Source organism: Thermobia domestica, chromosome 1, assembly GCF_964235325.1.
Source record: "Thermobia domestica chromosome 1, izTheDome1.hap1.1, whole genome shotgun sequence".
In the NCBI taxonomy this organism is placed as follows: Eukaryota; Metazoa; Arthropoda; class Insecta; order Zygentoma; family Lepismatidae; genus Thermobia; species Thermobia domestica.
Genome location: NC_137454.1, coordinates 264,161,413 through 264,184,300, shown reverse-complemented (window position 1 = coordinate 264,184,300; position 22,888 = coordinate 264,161,413).

Genomic DNA, 22,888 nt, shown 5'->3' with positions numbered 1-22,888 from the left:
AATTACAGTGCGTATCTAGACTAGTGTCTGTCATTTGTGGTTACTTTTACTTTCTTCAATTACAAATCAAATGTACGTTTCACATTAAATTTTGGTTAACTGTTTAAATGTAACAAGTGTAATACATAAGAGATCTTACTGATAATCTTGGTTTCTATCACTAAATCTCACAAAATTATCAATGTGTATAAAAATTATCAATTAAGGCGTATCTCTCAGAATCATCCAAAGTTAATTGCGCTTGTGCATAACACTCAAATTCGAGTAATGAAGATTACAAACCTCCAACCCCAGTTCTCTAAAGAAGTACCCTCTGTCCAGTCAGTAGTACCTAGCGCCATTTCCAGCCCAGTTCTCTAAAGAAGTACCCTCTGTATAACCAGTAGTACCTAGTGCCGTTTCCAGAAGATAAGAGTTCCTTAAAACGTCGGGTTTCCATTGTTTGTGGGGAAAAATCGTCATCTTGTTTTGACACGGACCCCACGCCCTTCGTGGAGGAGAAAACGACATCAGACTTCGATGCGGCCTCCACGTCCGTCGTCGAGAATACTCAGCACGCTGAAGCTTGAACTCCACGTCTGTCGCAACTACAATTACCTTTGCTTGGATGTGGATTTAGAATGTTTTGCTGTGCTTCTCAGAGCACCACTTCAACCTTGTCGACTATAACGACTTAACAGAGTTGTTCAGTCATATTTCTCAGACGTCGACTCGCTAACACTTACGTGTAACCTTCACCAAATCTCATCCTCAGAGGAATCAGTGCGCGTCTCCTTCTAAAGCGGACTAAGATCATTTCGTCACGTACTACTGTGAACCCAGTATATTTACTCATGTTGTGCTACAGAACTATTAACATTCATATTCTATTTCAAGTTTCGCGGAGAATCTTTTATCCCGCAATTCACTTATATCTCTGCCGTCTGGATGCCCACGATAGTTCTCTTGAATGTCTTCGCCTCTACCGTTCGCTGGCACCACTTCCATTTCTAACGTTATGACCAAGAGAATATCTCATTCTGCATGAAGTCCTGTGAGAAGAGCTTCTCATCCCATACGAAGTCCTGGTAGAATACCTCTAGGAACGTCGCTTGTATTTCAGCCGCTCGATTCGCAAGTGAGCCCATCTTCTGTCATCCTGTGGAGGATTTCCATCACCTGTGTAATAGATGATATGAGTGCGTTTGTAACACCACGGCATTAGTGAAATCTCAGTGACGTCGATCATAACCGAGAACTTAAACACCTGAAACTTGTAGAGCGTCGAGCTAAGAACTGCGTTTTCAGGTGGGTTACAATTACTTATTTATATATAAATCTTACATGTACCAGTATTTGTACCTACTTCTTGCATTCTCAAAGTCATCTTGTCGCTTAACTTGCGGAGATCACTTTCTGAAGTGATATTCAATAAGATCAGTATGTACAAACATCCGAAAAGGGTATCCAATATCTAGGTATGGTTGTTTAAATCCTTGTTTTGAAATAAGGAGATCATTTTTAATTGAAATCCTAATTGTACTCGTAAAGTAAGAGAAAGTGTAATGAATTCCACTTTAGAATCAGAAGTAAAATAAATAATATTGGAGGCGTTAAATAATATAAATTTTGAAAGTTTATTTAATTCTAATAATTGCTCAATGTTGGCATAATATAGGGAGTAATTTTACTTTTCATAACCTCATTATTTTCCTTCTACTAGTACTATATTAATAATTTTACTACCAGTCACTTTCGGGGTATTTGCGATAAATATCCCGGATGCAGATGCCTGCGGTTCTGGTGATCGTGAAGTAATAAATTTCCAAGGAACATTAATATAATCGAATAACGTTTTAAAAATATCAAGTCCTATAGGTGTGTTCCGACATAAAATTAGATCTGAAAAGATAGGGGGACGCATGACGTCATGCCGTCCCTTGAGCCTATCTTTGCCCAACGTAATTTTTTAGGAAGTAGAGGTACGCCATGAATAATTTTTGGAAGTGGGGAAGCGGCATCTCTCTGCGTCCCCCCCTCACTTTTACCCCTGGTTGTATTGAATATTTATATGCATGAACAACGTAATTCATTAAATCGATAATATTGGATCCAGGAAGGATATCTCTACTAATATCCACAATATCTGTTTGATCCGAAGATATTTTCTGCGAATTGATGAGTTGTTCAAGTAATAAATCCGTTTTCCTTCAAAGCGTTCGGAACTGACTGTAATATATCTTGCAAAAATGTTAAAATACCGCCATCTGTACCTACTTGCATTATCTGGATCAACAATTGGTAGGGCAATAGGGTTTTCCGTTGTGAAACTCAATTTATAATGTGAATGTTGATGCAATACTTGCTGATACAATTTCCATTTTTGTTCGTTACTAAGATCTGTACGTTGTAGAATAAAACTCATATCCTTATCTAGTCTTGATTGATGTGCTTCATTTGTCTTTAAAATAGATTGAATGCTTTGAATTACATTTTCCGAAACTAATAGCAATTTACGTGATTCCGATATATTATCTTCCAAAAATTGTTGAGCGAGAGTAGCGGCGCAAATCTGTCTTCAACATGGGGGGGAGGGATGGATAAGACCGTTTCCATTATATATATATGTACAGGGTGTCTATAAAGTCCTTTGCCACCCCTAAAACTCGGAAACGGTGAAATATATGTCAAAACGAGAAAACACGTATTTCATCACTTCAAAAGTACCACGTATTGAGGGAAACAAAGTTGCCCCAGGGTCCCTAGGAAGGTCTCAGACGGGATCCAACTCAAAATTTTCAAATGGCAAGGGAGGTCAAGTAGTATATCGTTTGAAAGAAATTTGCAAAAGAAACACGGTGGAATAAGTTTCGATGCTCTATAGTAAACCTGTACAAAATGGCGGCAGGTCAAAATGTTAATACAGTTTGCATTGAAAAGTATTTGGCCACCCCTAGAATTCAGAAATGGCTCAACAAATATCAAAACTGAAAAACACGTATTTCATCATTTCAAAAATACCACGTATTGAGGGAAAGAAAGTTGCCCCAGGGTGCCTTATAGGGTCCCTGAGGGGGTTCAACGCAAAAATTGTAAATGGCCGTTTGAGAGCAATTGTTAAAAGAAGGAAGATGGAACAAGTCTTGTGGGTATACTAATCCTGTGTGAAATGGCGGGGACTGAAAACGTTAACACAGCTTTGTAAAGCAAATTATAGTAATACTAATAATAGTACTACTACTTGTAATAGGAATATTAGTAATAGCATCAGAATTAGTAGCAAGCACACTTCCACTTGAAATAGTATTGTCTCAATTAGTAATGCAGACATGGCTCCCAGTTAATTAAACCTTTCAATAGATGTGACTGTTTACATATCTCTCAGTTCACCCAATCCCTGTTCTTTCGGACACGGTTTGCACAGCGGTTCCGAACTTATATCATCTTCATTCCTTTACCAATAACTTTCAAACAATATGGTACTTGACCCTTTTCCTATTCGCAAATTTTAAGTTGGACACCACTTGGAAATCTGCGGGATTCTGGGACAATAATTTGCACATCGAAAAGATGTAGTTTACAAATAAGAAAACACTCTTTTTTAGCGTTTTGACACATGTTTTACCGTTTCGGATCACTCAGAACATTTTAATCACCCCGCCATTTCCAGGGTTGGCATTGAAACACAAGACCTGTTCCATCTCCCTTCTTTTAACAATAGCTTTCGAACGATATATTACTTGACCTCCCTTGCCGTTTGAAAATTTTGAGTTGGACCCCGTCTGGGACCCTCCGAGGAATCTGGAGCAATTTTGTTATCCTCAATACGTGGTAATTTTGAAATGATGGCAAATGTGTTTTTTAGTTTTGATATCTGTTGAGCCATTTCAGATTTCTAGGGGTGGCCAAAGAAATGAAATGAAATCTTTGAGTTTTACGTCCCACAGTTATGCCGGTTAGGCTAAAGGAGACGGTGATGATGAGTAATGAGTGAAATGGTGGAATGAAGAAAGTGGGAGGAAACGGGAGAACCCCGAGGAAACCCACATACACAGTGTTTGTCCACCACAAAGTCTACTTGGCGGGGGCTGGGATCGAACCCGGGACCCCAAGCACCAGAGGTGAACGCCCTACCACTGAGCCACCGCGGCCCAGGGTGGCCAAAGACTTTTCAATGCAAACTGTATTAACGTTTTGACCTGCCGCCATTTTGTACAGGTTTACTATTGTAATGAGTTACATTAATTTAGGATTCGGGAAAAAAAATTGGAAACTTTTGCCAGCTGTTAAGCACTAGTTACTAGTGGCGCCATTAGCGGCGACCGGTAGAATTATTTTGTACTTATAGCGCTTTACAGGAGATAGCGTCATAATCAGTTTGAAAGCCAAACTGGGTAAAAGTCTACTGGAAACTATAGAAATAGTTCATCAAATAAGTCAATTTTTCAAGTTACTTATCGAATGTACGTCGTTATAATTCCGATTGATACCAATGGTTTAGTCTGGGATATTAAAATATTAACGAAAGTTGGGAAAGATAAGTATATTTTTCAAATAGTTTTTTTTTAAGTGAAGTGGTTTAAATTTTCCGAGATATATTGTTAAAGTAGTCTGAAAAGTCTAATTGATAGTGGCATATATAGGGAAAAGTGAGTTGTTAATGTGCTATCAATATATTGGTGAGATCCATTATATATTGTCGTATCCAGCTATATTTGATGTCTATGGTTCGGAATCTTCAAACTGGTGAGTTGGAATTAATTATTTATATTGGTTATTGGACCATTTGCTTATGATTAATCAGTGTAGTCTAAAGCCCTTATGGCAGTATGTAAGGTCCAATACCGATATTCAGTTGGTTAATTGTTTCTTGTTCATAATTTTGGTGCAGTTGAGATTTTTCATAAATCGTTATTTCATTATAATCATTGAGTTTCATTTCTGTATTCTAGAATATACCTATATTTTACGGATAGATGAATGCGAAGATAAGAGCCATCATATTTGCTTATTGTAGAAAATTATTGGGTTCGATCCCACTACTAAGGTAATATCGGAATTTTTATGCGCTACCTTCCCAATAAACCTGCCTTTATTATATTAAATAAAATGGAGGGACAATTTTATACCCCCTCTCCCAGTGGCGATACCGAAGACTAAGTATTTAGGTAGTAGGTACGTTACACTATAGAGCATCCAAACTTATTCCACCGCGTTTCTTTTGCAAATTGTTTTCAAACGATATACTACTTGACCTCCCTTGCCATTTGAAAATTTTGAGTTGGATCCCGTCTGAGACCTTCCTAGGGACCCTGGGGCAAATTTGTTTCCCTCAATATGTGGTACTTTTGAAGTGATGAAATGCGTGTTTTCTCGTTTTGACATATGTATATTTCACCGTTTCCGAGTTTTAGGGGTGACAAAGGACTTTATGGACAGCCTATATATATATATATATATATATATATATATATAGGGTGTTTCAAAACAACCCCGACAAAGGTGATTCCTGATACCAAAATAAGACGAAAAGTATAGACCAACCTGGGAGCACAAATGCTTCCGTTCGGAGTTATATGCTGCCCAAAATATGAAAAAATGAATGAAAAGTCCATAGCAGTAATACTATGGGACCTACCGTAGTCGGGTCAAGACTTCACTTAGGAACTAGTATGTGCCCTATCCAAATATCCATGTTTCAGAATCCTGCGATACTTCCACAACAATATTTATAGAGATAGTTGGTGAGTACTTCAAATAATATGACCGATGCCAAACTTCTCCTAAAAAACTTGTGCGTGAGTAGTACTTTAGGAAATTGAAACATGTATTCTTGCATAGCATACATATTACTTTTTAAGTGAAGTCGTATCAGCAATCACCTCCCAAACGTTGTCGGTATTGTTTTGAAGCACTACATAAGCGATGTTCAAAGTATTTATGAAGATGAAAAACAATGCTGTGGAGGATCAGAAGACATAGTTGTTTTCAACATTGGGAGGCGGGCAGATTTGAGGCTTATTCTGGGAGAACATCAATTTCATCTCACTTTCCTTTGGCAATCTTACACAAATCATCACGTTTCTCACCAAAAGCACATTTCAAATCGGATTATTGAGAGGATAGTCCTCCCAGTTCCATGATTGGAGGAGACATGTCACCCTCATCCCCCCGGGATTTGCACCAGTCGGCGAGAGCACGTAGAATTAATGGAAGTAAAGCTCCACCTTTCTGAAGTAACAATTTCTTTTTCTTTTTAAGAGAGAGTTTTGACGATAGAGCACGTAAGATCTCATGCATACGGAGTCTTTATTTCTTAATCATTGAGATATGAATATTTTCCTTTATATTTTTTCTTCTACTTTTCATATGGTACGAATTGAAGAATAACTTTCCGATCTGACGGCTTGCATGTCGCAAGAGTACAGAGCATATTATAATGATGTTTTACCGTCAACTTCTTGATGCCAACTAAACATAAATTTGCCCGTGTTTTCTACACTACCGTACACATGCATAATTTATCAGGGAAATATATTTGTTCTCAGTCGAATAACTGTAAATAACTGTGAAGTTTACTTGTGACATCTTCAAATACTTTACTTTTTGTGATATAATATGTTTTGCAAAATATCCAATTTGAAATTTCCGTGAATTTTGAAATAGCACTATATAATGCGCATTTAAACTAATATCTCGAGCATGTCGCTGTTCTGGAAATAAATGATGCACAATAAATACGTTTAATTTCTTATAGTAACTGTACTTTGTAAATAATTCGGCCACACCACCATTTGGTTCCGACATTCAATTGCCAAGTATGAGTAACAAATTTTTACTTATATGAAAACTATTTATTACGGAGATTCCTTCCAGAAAAGTATTTTTACATTCACGTCCAAATTTGGTGTTATAGCTTTACAACACTATAAAGTATCTTTTTAAAAATATCATGAAACATGTCATTTCTTTCTTTTGTTAATCGATTCACAAAGTAGGCTATGTTTTACCGGCGCGTTACGGCCCAGCGACAAGTATCGTACACGATGCTGAAAGCGTAACATCTTCCTTTCAAATGACACAATGTAGTAGAAACTCTTTTTTTTTTTTTTTTTTTTTTTTCAAACGAGTATCGGGAATGATCATTTATGGATTTTATAACCATACGGAACAGTAACACTTTTTGGTACGTCACTCACGTCAGCATTGCTTTTACTAGTCACCACTCTATATTTTTAGTTCTGTTCAAGAAAAGATGCGCAAGTCCGGTTTCCGAACAATTTTGAACGACATTTCAATCACTGTTTCCTCCCGCTTTCCCGTCACTAAATCATAAAAAGTATCAAAAACAATTTTATCAATAGTTCTATGGTTTAGTGTTATTCCCCAAATTATATAAACACACTTAATTTCCTGTAGGTTTGCGTAAGGCCTAGGCATAATTCTTTGCGCCCAGTACTTTCCGTATTTCTCAGCTCCCGGGAACCTCATTTGTTACCCCACCCAAATAAGAGCTTAATTTTAATGGAAGTTACTCGTGTTTCCTTTGTATAAACATGATACTGTCCGACAATACATTACATTGCGTTTTCCAACAGCTGTCAGCAGGTCGTACAAACACAATCAAGTCCATGACGTTATGAATGCTCCTAAACAACGTTTGAGAATGCAAGTGAAATGTTTTCACTTTCGGAGTCCCAGTGGCGGAGCCAAGGGTGGGCCTGGGGGGCCAGGCCCCTTGCTCAAAATCTTGGTTCCCCTAGCGGCGCCCCCACACAAACTAATACTGCTATAGGTCGACAAACTGTGAGTTAATAGTGGCCGCAAGTTAAACTACTACCGAAATATATCTCGACAACAGAGTTACCAACTGCAGAATATCGTATGTTGCAATAGTCTGCGTTCCGAGCAAAAATCTTCAGGCTCCTTTTTGTTTGTAGTACAGCGAGATCTAATTTATCGAAATCTGTAAGGTGCATGCATTGACCTCAGCATCTGAACGTTCCTTTTAACCTCTGTCCCTTATCTGGTTGTCTTCTTTGTTTTCGACAAATAAAAAAATAGCAAAATCAGTCTGCATTCTGATTTGCTTCAATGTTGAAAGTCATACTAAAATAAGATATGCTTACTTACAAATAGCATGCACTGCAGTAAAACTTTACACTCATGTTGACGAAAGAAGTCTTCGTATACTAAGTAATTAATTTCCATCGATTAGTCCATGCCCCTCCTTCAAATCTAATCTCAAAACTTACAATATTAATTTAGCATCGACTGCAGGATAGTAGCGTTATTTCAACTACATTTGAATTTATATTAAGGCTTTGAAACATCCGAGACTCAAAGGATAGAAATAAGGAAAATTAGTCAATAGGGCCACCGAGGAAGAATCTTGGTAATCTCCTCAGTTGAAATATTTATCCACGAGGGATCAATCATACCATCTTCCGAATCTTAAGCTGATGTTCTACCGCTGAGCTTTCGCCATTCAGTGTGGGTGTGATGTGTTTGTGTATTTGAATTCACGTCAAATTCTAAAAAGTAGTGAAGGTAAACAAACGAAAGAAAGGAAAAGGACCACGTATACTTCTTTTGCTGTCACGAGTCCTGATTTAAATGTCTGTTCTAACACTGTTTGATATTAGGGAAAGAACTAATATATGTGTTTATTGGTGTAGATGTACATAGATGAAAGGGGTACTAATCGCAAAATTTGCCCTGGGCACCAAATTTCTAGTTTCGTCACTGATTAGGCTACCATTTTTTAGAGCGTGAAATTTTGACATTTTTCTGAAATATTAAGAATACATGATAATTATTGGCAGTTTACTTTAAAGTGAAACTTAAGCTTCAAGAGCAAGGCTTATAATTTAAAGTGGGGTGGAACGGCAAATCACTGTCCTGTTAGAGTTCAGTTCCTGTTTCTGTGCGCCGTTTGTCTCGTAAGCACTTTTGTCCTCGTACATCATATTTTACTTTATTATTATTATTAATACAGTTTACCTACCAAACAACTATTTATATTATTATGCGGTATTAAACCAAATCTGGAACTTGTGATATTTATTTATTTCCATCATTCCATCCGGGAAATAAATGTCATCTATACGAGATGGGATGTTTTCGGGTAAAATTTAATATGGCTGCTGCCATGCTGTAACTTTGAGCTTCGTCTTATTTTAAGTAGATGCAGACATGTCGGAAGGTTTGATTCTTGTAGATTCACTAGTTCAATCGCTGTCGAAAATGTGATCTGGAGAATATGACTCTCAACGAACAACATTCGAACAAATTTATTAAGAATATTTGTGGATATGCAAAGAAAATTGTCCTGAAATTCCAGAGCCGGAAACAGATAGAATATAGGGGTTCCTCGTGGAAATGAACTAGACATTCGCCATCGAAATATCACAAATTCATTTTGGATGAATCTCTTCCTTCATTGGAGGCAGAAAACGAATTTTCTAAAGATAATATACTAAGAGACAGTTTTCTGCCTACTATTGATAAAGCAATCACTGAGACGGAAAAACGCTTTGGATCATGTAGCAAAATCATTAGATCAATCACCACTCTACATCCAAAAGGTGAAAACTTTCTAAATTACAACATTGTGGAGCATATGGCCCAGTATTATGAAAGTGATCTGGAAATATTTAATTGTAAACTCAAAATCGTCCCAAACACAATTAAGTTGTATGAAGACGAGAGAAAACCAAAGTTGATTCCTTGGTGAATTTCGTTAATCTTTGCATCTACAAAAACACATTCCTTGAAACCTACAAAATAGATGTCATCTCTGTGAGTTTATCAGTTTCTAGTGCTACTTGTGAAAGGTCATTCTTATCTTTGAAAAGATTAAAGACATATAGGCACTATAGGTTGAAAAACTTATGATTACTTTATATTGAAGAAAATTGCTAAATCATTAGGTCTAGAAGAAGTTGTTGATAAGTTTGCTGCTGCCCACAAGAATAGAAAGATCCTCTTTTAAGTAGAGGCACGACCCTCTAAGTTATTTTCTTGACCTGTAAAAGTGTATTTCTTTGCTTCCACTTAAATCAACAAGCCACGCATATTTTAAATGTAGTGATTAAATTACTACTTACTTATATTGGAAATCAATTGTATTAATGTATCCTAGTTGTTTGAAGTAGTACATTTATACATTTTCACCGTAAAAGAGTAAAATTATGAACAACAAAGATGAAAACATTCACCTTGAAAACACACACACACATTATATATATATATATATATATATATATATATATATATATATATATATATACATTTCATTCATTGGAGATGGCCCCCTCAAAATTTTCTTGGGCCCTTCATTGGCCCCCCACTGATAAAAATTCTAGTTACGCTACTGCAGAGTCCTTACATTAAATGATTAATTGATTTTCAGCGAGCGGTGTTACAGCCTGAATTTCATATTTCAGATCTGTTAAAAAAGATTCAAAAATTCCTCCTTAGTATCGACCATTATACATTGGAATATGTCTTCTCTTTGCTCTCACTTTTCGTAGAGTGAGTTGAAGAAAGGCTACGTTGTACAGTCAGAAACTTTAGAACCTGAAGGTTGGATATATAAGAAATGATATCTTTTTCCGATAGCAGCATAGTTTCACTGCATGTCTGATAGTTGGACAACCAACATGACAGCAAATACATGCCCGAAAACATAACATGCCAGGATATTCCTCCACTTGGAGGGAAAAGTAATAATATCTGAGAGCATCACTTAGCCCCTTTAGGATCCCATGGTACAATTTGTACCATACGGGTGTTTCATGGTACATTGCGTTATTTCTCTTCTATTTGAGCTTTTTCGTCCGGTTTTTTTTTGTTTTCGAAGTCCAGAGGGCTTGTAGAAGACATTACGTATGGTTTCAGACCGTCCTGCGTCCAGATATAGGAGGTGATGACGTCATAAGTCAAAAATTTATTTTCTCATTTTCTAAGCCTATGTTCAATATTTTTTGGCGGGCTTATTTTTCCACGTAGAAGATTGAAATTTTGCACAAACATTCAGTCCACCGAGTAGTATTTACCAGAAGTTTTTTCCGATTTCTGCGTAAAAACAGGGGGGTCCAGAGGGGCAAAAGTTGAAAAAAGGGAAATTTTGCCCCAAAAATCCCGTATTTCGTCATTTTCCCGCCTCACATACATGATAGGACCACGTGAGTCATACCGTCTGAAAGGCAGTTCCATTCTGAAGAGAACGACGGTCGAATTATTATTCTAGGGTAATTAGGGCCGTCTCAGTGAATTTTTATCCAAATATACTTCTGTATAGGGTAAAAGTGGGGCATGGTAGGGAAATTTTTTCTGGCGGGCCTATTTTTTCACGTAGAAGATTGAAATTTTGCACAAACATTCAGTCCACCGAGTAGTATTTACCAGAAGCTTTTTCCGATTTCTGCGTAAAAACAGGGGGGTCCAGAGGGGCAAAAGTTGAAAAAAGGGAAATTTTGTCCCAAAAATCCCTTTTTTTAAGGAATTTCCTTAGATACATGATGGAGACATGTGAATGGTACCGCCTGAAAGACAGTTCTATTCTGAAGAGAATGATTGGCGGATTATAGTCCTAGGGTAATTAGGGATGTTTCAGGATTTTTTTCCCTGAGATCATAGTGTTTTATGGTACTTTGGGGTAGTGTGGGAATTTTTGGTACAAATTCTTCCGCCCTTACTATTCAAGATAGAAACTTGAAATTTGGCACACACATTCAGTATACCAAGTACTATTTATCAGATTTTTTATAGATGGCTACGATCACACAGGGGGGTCCAGGGGGGGCAAAGTTCGAGAAAAAATTTTTCCCTCCGAAATTTTCGCTTTGACATTTTTTTCCGGCTTCTGGTATATGGTATGGGCATGCAAGTGATACTATTTGAAAGCCAGCTCTATTCTGAAGAGAACGAGATATGGACCATGATCCTAGGATAAATAGTGACGATGCAGTAGCTGCTTGACTGAAAGTCTAAAAAATAGCCCAAAATGCCAGGATCCTAAAAGGGTTAGAGAAACAACCACGAGATATATCTGCAGAAATTCCATTCACGTTAAGTTCTAAGAGATAGGAATTAATGCAAAGAAAACGAAAATAATAATACGCATCATGCAGAGGCCGAAAAAGTATAGAAAGCGACACAAAATGAGAAAAGGAAACAGGGAAAGGAAAGAGCGAAAGACTTCGGAATAAATTTAAAAAAAACACTTAAGGATAAACAGTCTGCGTCTTTCCCGCTGCGTCTGTCTTGGGGTTTTCTCCCTTTATGGGACAGATCTCTTTCAGTATCAATCGCAAAATTCATTTACAATGTTTAATTCCTTTCAAAAAATTAACTCTTAATCCAGGCTGGGATTTCAACACAGGAGTCAGTATGACAATCACACACGCTGTCTACTTAGATACACAGGACGTATCAATTGTGTTCTTAAATCAGCCATTACACTCGCTATTATCAAACGTGTTAAATCAGCCATTGTCTGCGAGTTACCCCCGTTCCATTTGAAGTTTGAATTGAAGACCTGAATTCCAAAACATCCCAAGTCCACTCTTTTTCTTCGTATTTTTCGTTTTCTATTTTTTATGTTAGCACCTATGTTTCAGGGATATTTACTTGCATAATACGTAAGTCCAAATTAAAACTTTTTTAAAAAAATCAAAATAATTTCACCTAAGCAGAATAGCATTCCAAGTATTATCTTCTTGTCTTTCTTCTAAAAAAAAAAAATCGGTGGACTTCGGATGTTCTGCAATTCAGAACTTCAATTTTATTTACGGCCTTCAACCATCTTTGGCTCGCAGGTTCATTGCTCTCATAAAAAGCATTGGTTCTGTAGGTTAAAATCAAAAATGAATTAATCTATATTCTTGAGAACTTACTGTTGCACCAACACACACATATACAGGGTGTAACAAAGAGCTACGTCAAAATTTCAGGGATGGATTCCTTACAGGTAGACAAGCAAAATCGTTCACATGACCATATGTCGGAAAATGCATCATTACAGAGTTACGGCCATTGAGCCGCCTAATGGAAATAGTCACATTCTGGTTGCTCCTTAATGTGACTCAATTTAAACCCCAATAACTCAGACCCTAATTAAGCTAGGAAGATAATTTTGGTATCTATGTATTTCTAAAGGACGATGGTTTCCATCGATATGTATTTTATGTATGTGTGGGAGTACCACGGTGGACATGGAAAGGTAATTACTTGCTTTTTTTGTTTGTTTTTTTGCATTAGCATTTTGGGGATGACATTTCCTCTCCCTTGGAGATGCATTCATAAAATGCATATCAGCGGAAAGCTTCATTTTTGCAGGAACACATTGCTACTAAAATGATCTTCCTATCTTAGAGTTTGATATATTGAGGTTTAAATTGAGACACATTAAGGAGCGACCAGAATGTGACTATTTCACACTATTAGGCGACTCAAGGGCCGTAACTCTGGAACGATGCATTTCCCGACATACGGTCATCTGCACTTTTTTGCTTGTCTACCCATAAGGAATCCACCCCTGAAGTTTTGCCGTACCTTTTTGTTACACCCTATATATACGAGATCCGTTTTGTAGATATACGAAATCACTCTTTTTTCCCTAATCAATATACAAAACGGGTCTTGGGTAAGGTGTCTGCTTGTTGAGTGGACAACCCAGATTTATATCACGGCTGTTACGGTTTGCTTTTTTCCCTTTCAAAATACGTTTCTATATTTTTATCTTTCTTCTTAATAATTACTTTCTTGCATTTTTTGTATATTATCTTAAATTGGTCGGGGTTAAGTAGTCAGAAGATTAAAATACATGTATGACTACTTTATCCGTATGTGTAGTCATATATGTATCTTTACATATTTGTTTCTTTCAACTAGTGTTGCCACGAGACCAGACAGAACCCTTTGATAGGAGACGAGATAGACTACTTGTCCCGTTCGTTTCCGAGACGAGACGAGACGTCTCTTGAAATGCCTCGTCTCGTCTCATGTCTTAAAAATGCAAACACAGTTTTTGAAATTGTTTAAAAATTTATTAACTCGGAATAATTTGTTGCCTTCGTAAGTATACCAGCGTTTATTATTTCAAATGAGGACTATCCTAAAAGAACAGGGAAGACCTAAAGTTATTTTTTAAATGATTATTACCAACAGCTTTCATTTCCATTTTCCAACCGATTCAAGTTTAAATATTTAGTGATACTGCTCTAGATTCAAGTAAAATGTTAAACCATTCATCGAGATTAGTATTTCAGAAGATTTCGTTCTGAGGGCTGGTGGTTATATCTATGTATAAAAATCCTTTATAGAAATACAAGTTCTCTTAATGCCAGTTTCATCAGTAACTAACCATTGTTTCATGAGTTTTTTCGTTCCGAACAAAGACAGAAACATGTCAGCCTTTTTTATACTGAGTTTGAAAGCATGCTGGTTTGACAATAAAATTTAGTTTCTTTTTATTGTTTTTTGATGGTATTCGAACCAAAGCCATTTTTGAAATCGAAAAGTCACATAGGCTTCCTTATTTTTTGAAGTGGCGCCAGAGGTTTTGAAAAAAGAATTTCAGAATAAGTGGGGAAGGCTTGCCTTTCGACTGTACCGACGATATTTTCAAATATTCCAGTCGTAGTAATTCATTACTGGAAACCATTGACGCCCGAAGAAATTTTTAAAAGGTCAAATTACGCATACATTTTCCTGAGCAAGGGGGGCCTTTCCTCCCCCTTCGGGCGCTCGTGGTAAAAACTAGGTAGCCGTTGTTTTAAGCAATGTTTCTTCCAGACATGTTTTTGGGGCGCTGCTTCCTGGAACTCTGAGAGTGCCCCCACGGGGAGACCAAAATAATACATCTATAATATAATAATAATTAAAATAGTACCAGCAGTATCCCCGGAATCCTAAATGTACTCCCCAGGAACATTTCTTCTGAAAGAAACACTGAATGGAAAATTGTAGTCGTGTTGTGTGTTGTGCTGATAACCAAACCAAAGTGGTTAAAAGCTGTAATTTTAACCACTTTGCATAACAGCTCCTTTTTGTGGACCTCGGCCGCCACTAGTGTTGCCACGAGACGAGACATTTCTCGTGTCCCGTCTCACGAGCAGAGACATGGAACGAGACGAGACAACCTGAAGTCTCCTCTCGTCTCGTCTCGTGGAAACACTAATTTCGACCATCTGGGTAACTGTCCCGATCTTGGAAATGTCCTCGAAGAAATTGTGCTACGAATAACAGATTTTGTTCGAACTAATTGACCGACTCCGATGCCATATTGTTCCAATTTCGCCTATTCGCAATGTAAATGGAATAGAAAAACATACGTTTATATGCTTACGTGAAAGCGGTCCCATGTTCGATTCCTGGTGGGGAAACTCGGTCGAAAAATTTTAAAAGTTTTTCAGGCCAGCCACCTGAATGAGGTTTTCCTTGGTTTTCCACATTCACACCAGGCAGATACCGGGTATTATCATAGGTTTCAGATCGCTTCCTTCCTTCCCCAATCCTTTCTTCCTTCCCTTTCCCCGGCAAGTGTGCTCGCCTAGGGATGTCATCCCTCGAACGTGACGGGCTAAATGGTCTCCGATGCCGAAAGCCCAGAAATCTAAATCCTAAATCCTAAATTTCCAATGTTACTTTGGGGGAACATTGTTTTTCAAAATATATTTCTACATGTTGATATTTATTATTATTAACTGCTTTCTTGCATCTTTCCTACATTATTCTAGATTAGTTACCATCGGTTAGAATAGATTATGTAAAGTTAAATACGGTTATGTATGTTTACCGTTTCATTTCTTTCTTTCAAAATGCATTCCTATCTGTTTACATGTATTGTTAATAATTTATTTGTTGCACTTTTTAATAACTTATTTCATACACACAACAGATAAAATAACTCATAGCATTTTAATTACACAGCGGATAGTTCTTTGACATGGAGGGAAATCTCCTTTGGTTATACCAACATCCTGTATTACCAATGGGGATTTCCCTCATCCCCCTTGTAATTCGCATACCGTCAACAGATATAGAACATTGTTGAACATTTCTCGAACCACTTCATCACACTCCTAGGGTTGTGACATGGTGCATTATCTTGTCGAAAAATTCAACTACCGTTGGGAAACATGGTCGTCATCAAGGGGTGTACGTAGTCTGCAAGCAGTGTGGGATAGCACTCGGCCGTCATTGTGCCTTGCTCGAGCTATATTAGATACATGGATGCTGATGTGAATGTCCCCCACAGCATTATTATTATTATTATTATATTTGAAGTACAATCAAATATCACGACATTAATTATTAGTTTTAATTAGCTGAATTGAGCTGAAAATTAAATCTTGATTTCGAGAGATTAACTATTGAGTTAATGCATTCTGTACCTTTCTAAAGAATACATGCTGGAATTGGGTTCAAGGCTGTTTCTGACTGAATACTTTCTCCAAAATAATATTAAAAATTATAGAAAGATTTTCGAGTCATTCGAGTCGAGTCGAGATTTATACGAACAGTCTCGACTCGAAAATTAGAGTCGAGAAATACGTTTGTCTCGACTCGTGCGCATCCGTAAATATTCATATTTTCAATGTCCAATACTACCTCGCGAAAAATGACCCAGAAGTTAACTTACCAAAGTCTACTTTCTTCTTATTAGATTAGTGATCGTGGTTTAGGATAGATTATGTAAAGTCAGATATGGTTATCTATATTTACACTTTCGTTTCTTTCTTTCAAAATGTATTCCTATCTGTTCCCATTTATTATTAATAATTTATTTCTTGCTTTTGTTAATTATCTGAAAAACCCATTATACACATGGTGGCTGTATTTGGAAGTCAACGCCTGTATTTGTATGACCGTTGATTTCAGCGAGTGCGAAAACTATGGATTTGATATTAATATCGATCATTTTGGATTATTTTTACATATCAGGTATCCCCTCTGGTAGTCCGACCCGCAACTAAATGGGGTTAATTTAGAAGTTAATGCAATCGGAGATTCACCATTGATCTCAGCGACCGCTAAAACTATGAATTCGACACTAATATAGGTCATTTTCTACTACATTTACATGCCCCTGTAAACGTCTCGTCAGACTCCCCTGGTTCGATTAAAAAAAAAAGTTTCGTCTTGATCTGGGACCTGGACCAAGGTACCCAAGATCAAAATTTGGTAACTCTCGGTTCCTCGTCTGGTCTCCAGGCAGCACACAGATACATACGTACAGACAGACAGACACACAAACAACCTTTTTTATTTTATTTATATTAGATTAGGTGTATTTCAAACAGTGTTTCTTCCAGAAGTGCTTTTAGGGGGTATTGCCCGCCCGAAGCTCTGAGTGTGCCCCCCGGAAAAGACCAAAATAATACGTCTATAATATAATAATAAATAAAATAATATCAACAGTGTCCCGGAATACGAAGTGTGCCCTTCCCGGTACACAGTTTCTGAAAGAAACACTGATTTCAAACACAACAGATAGAACCAACGGCGCCGACTTTCCAAAATGAATGTGGGTGCATATAAATGACGTGACATGTTATATGTTTTCAGTGGAGTCTCGAGTTTTTTTGATTGATTCCTTTTTAGTTAAAATCTTTTATGAACACTGTCATAAAGGGCTGTGCTGTGGTAAAGTAAAATATACCGGTAATATAAGGATAAGTTGGAGCTGTCCTAGGTCAGTCGGTAACACGGCTGACTTAAACGTAAAGAAACAGGTTTAAAACCGGGTTCAAGTTTAATTACTGTAATGCATATTCTCAACATATATAATCGTGATATTTAGTGTATATTTTCAAAAACTTACATGATGCACAATGAGTGCAAGAGGCAGTGATATTATCAACGCGCTACTAAAAGAAAATACTACATTCATACAAATTAAAATGAAAAAATCATCATAAAAGTAAATAATTTTAATGGTATTGCAAAAAGAACTTGCAAGAATGTTGTTGTGGACATAAAGTATAAAGTGACTAACTTAGTGTGTTCCTTTGTTGCCTTTGCACAAACACACTTGAAACAAACATAGAAATTTTAATTTCCATCTCTTTGTTTTAATTGTTTATTTTTTGATAGTGGCAAGTGAAAAATATTTATTTTATTATGTTTCTATGAAACTAAAAATCTTGCCTGCAGCGCCCTGACAAGATTATTTGTGTGAGTGCTGGAGCCATGGAACGCTAAGGAGGCGGCGCGCATAGACAGAACAACCCCTGGCATTTCTTACACAGCACAACGTTGTTTGGCACAGAACGTTGCTACTGTACTAGCGAGTTCCAGCTAGTTAAGCCTTTTATTAACACCCGGAGGCAGCATTCTTTTATATCGTAGTTAGTCGCATGTTAAAATACTCCTAGTATCAGCTTTTTCATAGTTCTATTGACCTTGAAGGACCAACAAATGCCTTTCGAGGAATACAAGTTCCCTTTAATTCATGAAGTTGATATAGAAATGATCTTCCAACCTATGTTGTGCATAAATGCTGGAAGTCTTATAGAACGGTTTTATCCCTGTGTCTGTAAACTAGAGACCTGCAAACCCAGGATCGAAGAGGGCCCGGATGGATCTGTATTCTGTGCCCGGCTCGACCACACCAGGCCCGGCCCGAATCACAAACGGGCCGGACCCTAAACTGGCCGGGCACAAACGAGCCGGACTGTAAACGGGCCGGGCGTAACCGGCCTGACAACAACAAAGTTGATAAGTCAATCTTTCAATATGCAATGAAAAATGAGAAATGTGTCGTCGTAATATTGCAATGTCTATTTGATCTTTTGGGGGCGCGGTGGCTCAGTGCTAGAGCGTTCACCTCCGGTGTTTGGGATCCCTGGTTCGATCCCAGCTCGCGCCATGTGGACTATGTGGTGGATAAAGACCGTGCTCGTGGGTTTTCTCAGGGTTCTCCCGTAATGTACGTTTTTCGCGGGATAGTATGTTTCTATCACCTCTCGATTTAATTAAATGTTTTAGAGGACCAATCCCTAACCATAAATCGATAAATGTATTACCTCTCGTTTTGCAGCTCAGACAAGATACGATAGAAATATCGTAAACCTTAATAGAAAGACAAAACAGCTACGTTCTTTTACAAGCTTGAAACTTACGAATATTAGCAGTATATATTTACAGAGTAGGGAGTTTCTGCTACGTTATTCCGTAGTTCATTGGATCCGTACAGAACTACCACCCAGATGCTATGTGAGCTTTGTGGTGGACAAATACCGTGTGCGTGGGAGTTTCCGGGGTGGTCCCGCTTCCTCCCACTGTTTTTATTCCACCAATTCATCCCATCATCATCCATACAGCCTGAGCCGTAGTTACCTAAAGAACGTATGACAAAGTCAAGTACTTGACCTACTAAGTAGAATTTGGTACGCTACCTTTAGACCACGGAGGCCAAAACCGTGAACTGGCGTGCTCATAAGATCAGTGCAATTTGTAGTTATGTTCAATTAGCAAGCCAAATACCAAATGATGTTACATGTTCCTGTATTCTTTATATCATAGTATGATACTACAAATATAACAAAATATTATGATAAAATAAATCACCAAGACGCCAGGGCGGATTAGGTGTTCCTGGAACGGTGGCTCAGTGATTGAGCGTTCACCACTGGTGGATGGGGTCCCTGGTTCGATCCCAGGTCTCGCCAAATGAAATTTGTGGTGGACAAACACCGTGTGTGGGGGTTCTCGACGTTCTCCCGTTTCCTCCCACGTTATTAATTCCACCATTTCATTTCATTTATTCCACCATCATCACCGTTTCCTTTAGCCTAGCCGGCATAACTGTGGGACGTAAAACTCAAAGATTTCATTTGCATTGTTTTGTTTTCGTATTACTAGTAATAGCAGTAGTGGTATTCGCTGTCGTATTAGTATAGTAATAAGTAGTAGCAGTAGTTGCAATAGTAACAGTAGTAGCAGTGCCGGCAATAGTGGAATTAGCACTAGCATTCGTAATCGCAAGAGTAATAATAGAATTAGCAGTAGTAGTTGCAGTATTAGTATCACATACGGTGTAGAAGTTTTACATATCTTCTGTTACTTGTAATGCATTAATGAGTGTAGTATAAGACTTTTACGTTCATGAGCTGTATTATTGTATAATAAACATGGCTGGACAGAGCAAGCACAAATAAAAAATAGACAGACAGTATAGTGATATAGAAAACAAACCTTGGGTAACTTTTCACACGATTTTCCTATTTGAGAAGGACAAATAGACAGTGCAATATTATGACGACATATTTCTCATTTTCTATTACATATTGAAGGATTGACTTGATTTATCAACTTGGTTGTTCTCAGGCCGGTTACACCCGGCCCGTTTAGAGCCCGGCTCCTTTGTGCCCGGCCAGTTTAGAGTCCGGCCCGTTTGTGCCCGGCCCATTCTCTGCCCGGCTCGAGATTCGGGCCGGATCGGGCCGAGACGGACACAGAATACAGATCCATCCGGGCCGTCTTCGGGCCTGGCTTTGCAGGGCTCTCGTCTACAGACACACGGATAAAACCGTTTTATAAGACTTCCAGCATTTATGCACAGCATAGGTTTCAAGGTCATTTCTATATTAACTTCATGAATTAAAGGGAACTTGTATTCCTCGAAAGGCATTTGTTGGTCCTTCAAGGTCAATCGAACAATGAAAAAACTGATACTAGGAGTATTTTAACACGCCACTCACTACAACGATATAACAGAATGCTGCCTCCGGCAGTTAATAAAAGGCTTAACTAGCTGGAACTCGCTAGTACAGGAGCAACGTTATATGCCAAACAACGTTGTACTGTGTAAGAAATGCTAGGGGTTGTTCTGTCTATGTGCGCCGCCTCCTTGGTGTTCCCTGGTTAAAGCACTCACACAAATAATCTTGTCAGGGCGCTGCAGGCAAGATTTTTAGTTTCGAAACATAATAAACATAATAAAATAAATATTTCTCGCTTGACACTATCAAAAAATAAACAATTAAAACATAGATATGGGAGTTAAAATTTCTAACCTCTAAAACATAATTGATTGTTTCAAATGTGTTTTTGCAAAGGCAACCAAGGAACAAACTAAGTTAGTCACTTTATACTTGAGTATTGGATCGAGAAACGAGAAGAAGTGCGTTTGTTTTGCTCCTGAAAAGGAGCTCGGGAGTGCGAGAAAAAGTGTGTTTCGTGTGCAATGTGTGGTACTGTAGTGTGTGTGAATGTTTGGTGAGTGTTATTTCAAAAACCGGTGTAAATTGGACAAGTGGTTCATGCGTTATAAAAGAAAAACAATAATATTAATTTGTGATACAAAACATTGAAAGACAATTTACACGTATCATTTAAAAGACGAAGAAGTTTAAAAAGTAAAAACCTCAGCGTCATCATTTCCGGACTTGACAATCATTCTTAACATGTGGCTGTATGGACTATGTATAGGTGAGTAATTATTATTATTTTCAATCTTAAGGAGCAGATACGCAACCCTTTGGGCATTGTGGTAGGACTGGTTAGCATAACCACTAAGGCGCTTCTCCATATATGTAATAAGACTAATAAGAAAACATTTAATCTTAAGGTACAGACTTCATCTATGTAAGTAAAAGTAGGCAACCCTTCATACGTGAGTGTATTGGGGGTTATCCGTAATTTTTCAGGGGACAAATTCGGTTTTTCGCGGCAACCGCGTGGTATGTTAAGATGATGCAACGTAGCCCACCCTTAAGTAGGAAGAGCTCGCAAGCCAAGAAACAGGCAAAGGAGGATACTCAAATAGCGACATCAGCAAACCCAATGTCTATGACCAAGTCAGACGACGAAGAAGCTCGTAAAAGAAGCAGAGAAGAAAGCTCTCCGGAAATTCAAACAACGAAGAAACCAACCATGGAAACATATGGCTTTGACACTATAGATCAATACGAAGCAGAGCTGGACTACCTAGATAATTTACTAGACTGGAAGAAAGTTGGAACAGGGAAACTGGAACGCTTGAAAAGGAGAATGGTCGTTTGGGTTAAGGACCGCGAAGAGCTGGAAGGGAAACTTTCCCAAATGGAAAAAATCAACGAAAATCTTCAATCAAAATACGAAGAAATATTAAAAGAAAAGTTAATGATGGAAACAGAAATGATGTCTGGGCAAAAAGGATCAAGACTGGAGGACAAAAAACAAATAGAAGATCTTCAAAAGGTTATTGCAATACAAAAAACTGAAATAGAAGACCTTAAAAAGGAGAAATTAGAAATAAGATCCGATAGAGATAAGCACTATGACAGGATGGAAAAAGAAATCCAAGAAAAGACCAAAAAGCTGAGGACATTGGAGCAAAATTATGCTGATCTAGAGAAGGAAAATCATAAGCTTCAAGAGAAGATAAAAGATTATGCACAGACAATTGTCAAATTAGAGAGCAACTCATTAGCAGAATCAGCACAACTGAGAGAGAGAATAGCTACTTTAAAATTGGAGAGACAACCGGATGTAACAAAAATATCTCAAGAAATGGAATACCTCACGAAAAAACTGGACGAGTTCCAAACCAGTAGAATGGAAGTAGACCAAAGCGGAATGATTATAAGACAACCAACATGGTCAGAAATTGTGAAACAGGATAGAACTATTACAGAAAAAGAAAAACAAATCATGCAGGTGGCAGCAAAAACTAAGCCGGCTATAATCATTCGACCTAAAGAAGGTGAGACAACGAAGGAAACAGCAAGGAGATTAACTGAAACAATCGATCCCAGGAAAGACAAATTAAAAATAACTGGCGTAAGAACGACTAGGGATCTCGTCGTCCTCGAAACAGCAACTAAAGAAGATCTACAGAAAATTACAACAAAAGAAGAAATTAAGAATAACTTTAATTTTGAGGAAAGTAGAAAAAAGAATCCCCTAATGATCA